Source organism: Phasianus colchicus, chromosome 5 (genome assembly GCF_987193195.1).
Source record: "Phasianus colchicus chromosome 5, bPhaCol1.hap1.1, whole genome shotgun sequence".
Lineage (NCBI taxonomy): Eukaryota > Metazoa > Chordata > Aves > Galliformes > Phasianidae > Phasianus > Phasianus colchicus.
In genome coordinates this window covers 52,518,395-52,526,134 of record NC_143440.1, presented here as the reverse complement: position 1 = coordinate 52,526,134, position 7,740 = coordinate 52,518,395, and positions in this window count along the sequence as shown.

Sequence of the window (7,740 nt, the reverse complement as noted above, 5' to 3'; positions counted from 1 at the left end):
GATTTTTTTTTCTTCATTATATATGCATTAAGTAACAGTAGTGGGTAATCCACAGTTTAACATGAGTGAGAAGCCCTACAACCTGTCATATATGTGGAGTTGTACACTGAATGGAAAGTTGCATGGTGAGATCTCTTATAGTAATTGAGTCTTATGCACAGAAACCACAGCAGGGTATAAATAAGGACTGTTCAAAAAGAAATGGCAGGGGTTGTCAACAACATTCTAAGGAGAAGAGAGGCAGGAAAGCATAGGCTGCATTGTTTAAAGTCTCCAAGAGGTTTTTCCAGGAATGAGCAAATTAACAGGTAGCAAAAAAGGTTCCCAAGCACGACAGACTCAGATGCTTCTAAATTCTATGGTGGAAGCCATGATTCTATCAAAGTCCACAACTACTCTGTAGGACAAATCAGTCCACCTGGTCATTGGGTTGCCTGCAGAAACTGTGGGTGTCCTGGGTGAGCTGGAGGTGCTCAAGGCCAAGTTGGATGGGGCCCTGGGCAGCCTGAGCTGGTGGGGGGCAGCCAGCCCACAGCAGGAGGTTGGAGCTCAATAATTTTTTGTGGTCCCTTTCAACACAAAGCATTCTGTGATTCTCTGATCTTGCTGCAAGTTAGCATGGCTATCCAAACAGTACAATATACAATATGCCTCTGTTCCTCTGTCACAGTTACCTTTGATCCACAGACAACACCTGTCCAGACAAAGTGAAGAGTCAGCTCAGCCAACAAAACACATGCATCACTTCTCTTTTACGTAGGAATGCATGCAGTGTCCATCCTCTAGGGACAGTTGCTCATTACGAGCACGTAATAACTTGATGGCTGAACCCCTTCCATTTATTTCTCATTTTCTTAGCTGCCAAAAAGCAGCCGTAAAGCCAAGCTTCTCCATGGCAATAGATAACAGGAATCAAGCTGAACAAATAGTTACATAGGAGAATGGCCAGAAGAGAAGAAAATCAATATACTAATTAATGTAGCAATAGCTTCCAGATGTGTATATCAGAAATCTAAGCCATTTTTATATGGTTTCTGATTGTCTCTCTCCTCCTCTTTCTCACACTCTGATTAGAAACACAATGGAAAAATGACCCTTCTAGAATTACAGCACGCTGAATTCTTCCTGCACTGTGCAACAGGCAGCACGCTCAGTCTGCTAAAGTGCAGGCAGCTCACTGCACAGCAGCTCTCAGCTCTAATGCACCAAAGCCTGCAAGAAATTTAAGGCTCCATTTCGTCTACTTCCACTGTGAAATGCCTCCTCCCTAGATTACAAGCGACAACCATGTGGTTATGTCAAGGCTGAGCAGACGCATGAAATTATGTCTGTTCTGGGTTGTGCCAAAGGAAGGAAAAATGTCCTCTTGGTAGGAAAAATGTCCTCTTTGATGACTACAGTCCAAGCACACAGTACAGGCCAGAGGGTCTGTCTGGAAATGAAGCACTTCAGTGATCATGGAGAAGCCTCTGCTCTCGTGTGTACTTAGGTTGTGTTCCTTGCTCTGAAGTTCATTCTTCTGTTTGTTTTCTCTCTCTGTTTCTGTTCTCTCCTAGCTTTGTCTGAATGGAGATGCCTGTTATTGTCTATGAAGACCACGGTCCTTGACTGAAAATATTGTTTGATGAATGCAGATTTTAAAATGTGCAATCAATTTTGGTCCGTTTGTGGATGCTGGGGGATCTGGGACCATAAATTGTCACCGACAGATCCCAGATGCTATGGGTCACTTCATAGCAGATGTTCTGGTGTCCTCAACTAGAGATTTTGCAGTGATATTCATATAATCAATGAAAATTATATAAAAGAATATTATATAATCAAATAATATTAAGATGTTATAATAATGAAATAAGCAAGAGAGTTAGGCACAGCAAGATAAAGAGAATAAATAGGATGCTTACCCATGTCGTGGGCTCACTCAGAAAACTCCAGTTGAGTGGATCTTCTGAAGAGAGAGAGATCCTTCCCCACTGGTAGTCAGCTCTTAAATGGGTCTAGGAGACGTGGAGCCAGGCTCCACCCCTTCCTGCAGCACAGGTGAATTGCTTTCACCTGTGCTCCCAGGGCTGACTCATTGCTCACCTCAGGTGACTAATCAGAGGTTCAGGCCGTGACTCAGCAGTTCCCATACAGATGTTCTACCAAGATTTTTCACAAATCCTTGCCTAGCAGTTTTCCCTGTTTATTTCCAAGCTTGCTTTGCTGATAGGAAAAAGATGTGACAATGAAACCATAAATGGAGGAGGCTGCAAATTTGGCATTCCAATGTTTTCTAGCATTCCAGCTGCCCTGAGGGTCTACTTCTCTGTTTTATCAAGCCAAAAGCTATTTTTTGTTGTTGTTTTTTTTTTTTTTAATGTGACTTTTCTTTTTGCTAAGAGGTTAAGTCATTAACAGTAATACATCCTAAAACACCCACAGTGATGGAAAAAAAACAAACAATGGTTTTGTTTTAATATTTGCAGTAGAACTGTGGAAAGAAATAAGGAACAACTAGGTTCATTAGCAATGATGTGTTAGCCTGAAAGGGAAAAAGAGAACATAAGCAGCTAATGTTGTTTGTCCTGCAATTTATCTTCCATGTCACTGAGGGGAAAGAAGCCTTTCCTAACTTTTCTATCAATCTTCCTGACCTTTTTTGCTGTCTACATCATTTGCATCTTTAAACAGATTAGATTGTGCTGTGAAGTTTTCCCTTGGTATTATACTTAAAAAAAAATAATTAAAAGATGCTTCATTTAGACAACTCTTCTTCAAATGTCCCAGCCTCTGCAGGTATGGCCATCTTTGGAATGGCCTGAAGTTGCACCAGGGGATGTTCAGGTTGGAAATGGGGAAAAATTTCCTCTCTGAAAGAGTAGTCAGGCACTGGAACTGCCTAGGGAGGTGGTGGGGTGCCTAGGGAGGTGATGGAGTCACTGCTGTGACTGTGGTTCAAGACAGTACAAAAACTGGACCTGATGTGTTGTCCTGAGGTCTATCTCACCCTTCAGTCCACCTACAAAAGGAACTGGAGGGTGCCTGATGGACCTACCTGGAGCTGATCACACTATTTTCTTCCCGCCGTCTCATCCAGACACCCTGCATGACAGCAGTAATGAAGCACGTGGCTGAAGAACCAGTAGATGGCTGGGACCACTCACACATCCATGCAACACTAGCAATGATCACATGGCTGGAATCAACCTTAAAGATGCAGCTTTCACTTTTTTTATAGTATGACTCTTGTTGTTTTGTGGCTTTTTGAAATACATATCTTATTTACCCAGCCAGTAACAGATAAAGCCGTTCATGATATCTTCATACCAAAACAGAGATACACTAGCTACACAATAGCAAAGTAAACAAGGTGGTTGGTATAACAAAAAACCATAAACACACTGACTCATTCAGCACTCACACACCCCAACTTGTAATATGTATGCAGCTTTTGATGGCCTATGAAAGTACACAGATATTTAGTTAAAGGTGTAAGAATATATGAATAAGTTACAGAGGTACAAAAGTTATGTGCCAAATGTAGCAACTCTTATTACCAAAAGCAATGTGAGTAATTGCTTATTCGCTAATATTGCAAATATCACTTTGGACAATAGGAAAGATTTCTTGAAGTAAAGCACTGAAACAGGCTGGCAAGTTAAATGGTGGAAATCCCATCCTTGGAAATAATTGACAGACATGAATGTTTCACTAAGGGATGTGATTTAGTGGTGGAATTCTATAGGTCAGATTTACAGTTGGATTGTATATTGAAAATCTTTTCCAACCTAGATGATTCTATGATTGATTTAATTAGTATACTAGAACAATATGTGATTGATTGATGATTGGACTAGATGGTCTTAGTGGTCTTTTCCAATCTTAATGATTCTGTGAATCTGTGATTGAATGATTATATGTAAATTGCTTAGTTTTTATCAGTAAGAAGTGAAAAATCTAACATTGCAAAAACATGAAGGAATAAAGCAAGAACCATTCTGCTATCACAATACCTACCCATTATTCTCTCTGCTTCTAGAAAATAACACATCCTTCTTTTACCCTTTCCTACCAGTTTCTATTCTTGTAGGGATTTTTGGAAGAGAAGCAGAGTAGGGTTCTCCAGCCGAGCTCTCAGAAGCTGCTGAGTGGTCTTCTAGAGAGAGACGGTGCTCTGGAGATGGTCTGGAATATTTCACACATTCAGACTCTTTATTCTCTGTTCTCGATACACAAAAGGCAGAAAATCCTCACCCAGCTACCCAACGAATTTGCTTGTGTGAGTCCAAATGAGTTACATTTGCTGCTGTAATTAGTGGGGAGGGAGAGGAGTACAATGTCACCCATAAAATCCAGCTCTTAAAATTACACCTTGCAAAAATGGTTGGAGTTGTCTGTAGCATCTAAGGACGTGATGAGGTGCTCTCCTGAATCATTCCTGACCTCAGTTTCTGTGGGAAGCTGCAAGAAGGAAAGCTTTTGCTATTTTTGAAGGCCAGATTTCTGGAGGGTAAGAGGCAGAATACCAAAAAGAAAAAAAACACGAAGCATGACAACGATCTGTATTTGTGATTCTTATCATGACGCTCACTCAGCTCTCAGGTATTTTTGGTGCTGTCGAAGAGATGAAATTGGGTGAGCCAATCTCCCCACATGCTGTTCCTGCCTCTACATGTCTCCAGTTTCCTCTGAGTGAGAAGAAACTTGGGAAGTGGTTGAACAAGCCTGACATGCAAAATGTATCCCATGTTGCAGTGTGATGTGGAAAATGATCATCATTAGAATTATGCATGCTGTATTGCCTGCTGAATCCCCCAAAGCAGTTAAAGAGCCAGGAGAGTAGGAGACTGTCATTACTCTGTCTCCCTCCCTCTGCTGTGGAGCATAAACCTCTGCCAGACACTCAGGCAGAACAAAACACTTAATCAGTGTTAAGGATGCATCTGGTCTCCCCAGAGAGATGGGCTGTTCATTTATGCTTGTTTACAATATGTTTATAAACATCAGTGGACAGGGATAGATTACCCCAGTTTACTGCCACATAAAGGAGTCAGCTGCTTACGTTTCCCATCGTATCTATGTGCTTTTCTTTTACATTACTCAAGTGGTACCTTATGGCAAGTAATCTCTGTGAATTAGGCCAGAAATCAGAAGTGTCCCTGTAGGATTCATCCCATTTTCCTTGTCATTAGCTCAGAAATCTTACTTTTGGATCAAAATACTATCTAAACTGCATAGTTTTCTGTGCCATATGAATAGTTTTACTTATTTTTTTTGCATTAGATCCACAGAGGCACATTAATTTAGTGATCTAGGTGAAAAGCGTATTTATTTTTTGCACAGAAACTGAAAGAATATTATTGTTATTACACTCTCCACTCAGCATGGGTTCACACCAATGCAAAGAAAGCAATTTTTGTAAAGGAAATATTTACTTCTATTTTTCTTATTTTAAAAACAAGTTATCCATGCTTCTTCTGAGTTACAAGTGATGACTTTACAGAGCTGTGGCAAAACAAAGAGAAAATATGCTGCTTTAATAAGTACTACACCTCTGAGTCCCTTGGAAGGAGTCAACAAGATGGTGCCACCAAGTCCTGGGAGAAGCCCTGTTCTGCAATTTCACCTCTCATTCCACCTTCCAGTTCTTTTTCTTCTCCCATATTTTATTCCCTTTTATTTGATGATGAGGTTTTTAGAACTGGGTTGTTTCATTCTGAGCATTTGAATGGCAGATCATAGAATCATTAAGGTTGGAAATGAGCTCTAAGATCATTTAGTTCAGCTGTCAACCCATTTCCAACATGCCCATGCAACTAAGCATGACCCTCAGTGCTGTATCTCCTTGTTTCTTGAACACCTCCAGGAACCATGATTCCACCACCTCCTTGGGCATCCTGTGCCAGTGCCTCACCACTCTTTCTGAATAGAAACTTTTCATAATATCTAACTCAAACCTCCGCTGGTGCAACTTTAGGCCTTTACCTCTCATCTTGTCTTGATCCCCTAGAATCATGTTAAGGATAAGAATATGTATGATTGCAAAATGCTCATGTAATAGAGGATGAAAAAATTGAAAGAGGAACATGGAACAGATTTCACAGGGGGAGATTTTGATGGGCCAGGCAACCAGCTGGGTGTACGTTAATACAAGCCAAGTGCTTTGGGTGAGGCTCCCTTTATTGGTGAGACAGCATAATGGCAAATATTTGACTTGAGGTTGCTGAGTTGTGTGCAAACCCATTTATAGGCCTGGAATAAAAAGTTATAGCCAGCTGTATTTTCTTCTGCCTGGTCTGATGCTTATTGCAGATGCTTCCAGCATAAGATCGTAATTTTCATTTTGTTGGCTGGAAGTCATGTACTGGAGGGGATAACACTTCTCATTAGATCAGCATTTCAAATGATACAGCAGTCCCATCGATCGATGGATATGTGAAAAATGTCCACCAGCCTGCTCTCCTCTAATGGAGCTCCCTGAGATGCCATCAGGCATGACTTGCATAACAAACCTGACTCAAGAGTGAGACTCACAGAAAACCACATCTATCAAATTGCAGAATATGGCTGTGTCCTATATATGGGAAAAGCAACCTAAGAAAAATACACAGTAAAATCCTCTCACTTGTACATGCGAACACAGATAGAGCTCAAAATTCCTGATATTTGCACACTGTCAGCTGCCTTCCCAATAAAGCACTGTGATGCTCATTTTCCTAGCACAAATCTGCCTGAGCAGCTCATGATCAGAGTGTTTCATGTCAAAAATCAGTCAGCAAAGACCCAACAGAAGGGATTTCCTGGCCTGTCTGCACTGATACACAGAAAGCAGCATTCCTCATGCAAGCTAAAGAGCCTTCATTGTGCATATCTTCATTATTCTTCATACTGTAGTGCTAAGTATGAGATACAATCTCCTTCCCTTTATTAAGTCTTCAGGTGGGAGATTGAGAATGTTATATTTGCTTATATGTGCTTCTTGAGGGCTCTATTCTCCTAAAAATAAAACAGACATTAGGGATGAAAAGAGATTTCTGTATCCAACTGTCCTATACACATGCAAATGGATTTGTTTGCTGGCTGAAATAGCTTACAGACAAGATGAATTAAAAAAAAAGTAGTGTGGATAGATTCTTTATTTATTATTATATGGCACTAATATTTATGCAAAACAAGCCACGCTGAGTCTTCAATTTGCCAAGATTTACACTAGGAAAAAGGCAAAAAAGCTTTCAAGCAGAGCTTAATTGTACCTAAAATAGTATTGTACTTGGCTTCACCACATTAGAAATAACATTGAAAAAGGACACTTCATAATCCAAAGTCAGAAATATTCATTTTGGGATACAACAGCATATTTCAAAAGATTAAGATATGGAAATAGTGTGTTGTTTTGTTGTTGTTGTTCTTTTTTTTAAAGAAGTACAAAACAAAGTCACAGAATGTCCTTTAGAATCCTACTTCACGTGCCCAGTTTTTCAAATAGTAAAGATCAAAATACCTGATGCTATCCACTTGAAGGGTGTGTGTGAAAGAGAGCAGTTTTACATAAGGCCTAAGAATTAAAATTCAATTATACCTTAGAAGCAGTACTTGTCACATTACCAGAGCAGAACAAATGGTTGCTAACCTGTCTTGCTTTATAAACAGAAGTTTCTGCCATTGTCAATTGATAGGCAGCTTCACTGATTCCACTTTCAAGTTTCAGATATGAATGGCAGAAATCTGTGTCTTGATGGATTTTTTTCCCCCCTTTGT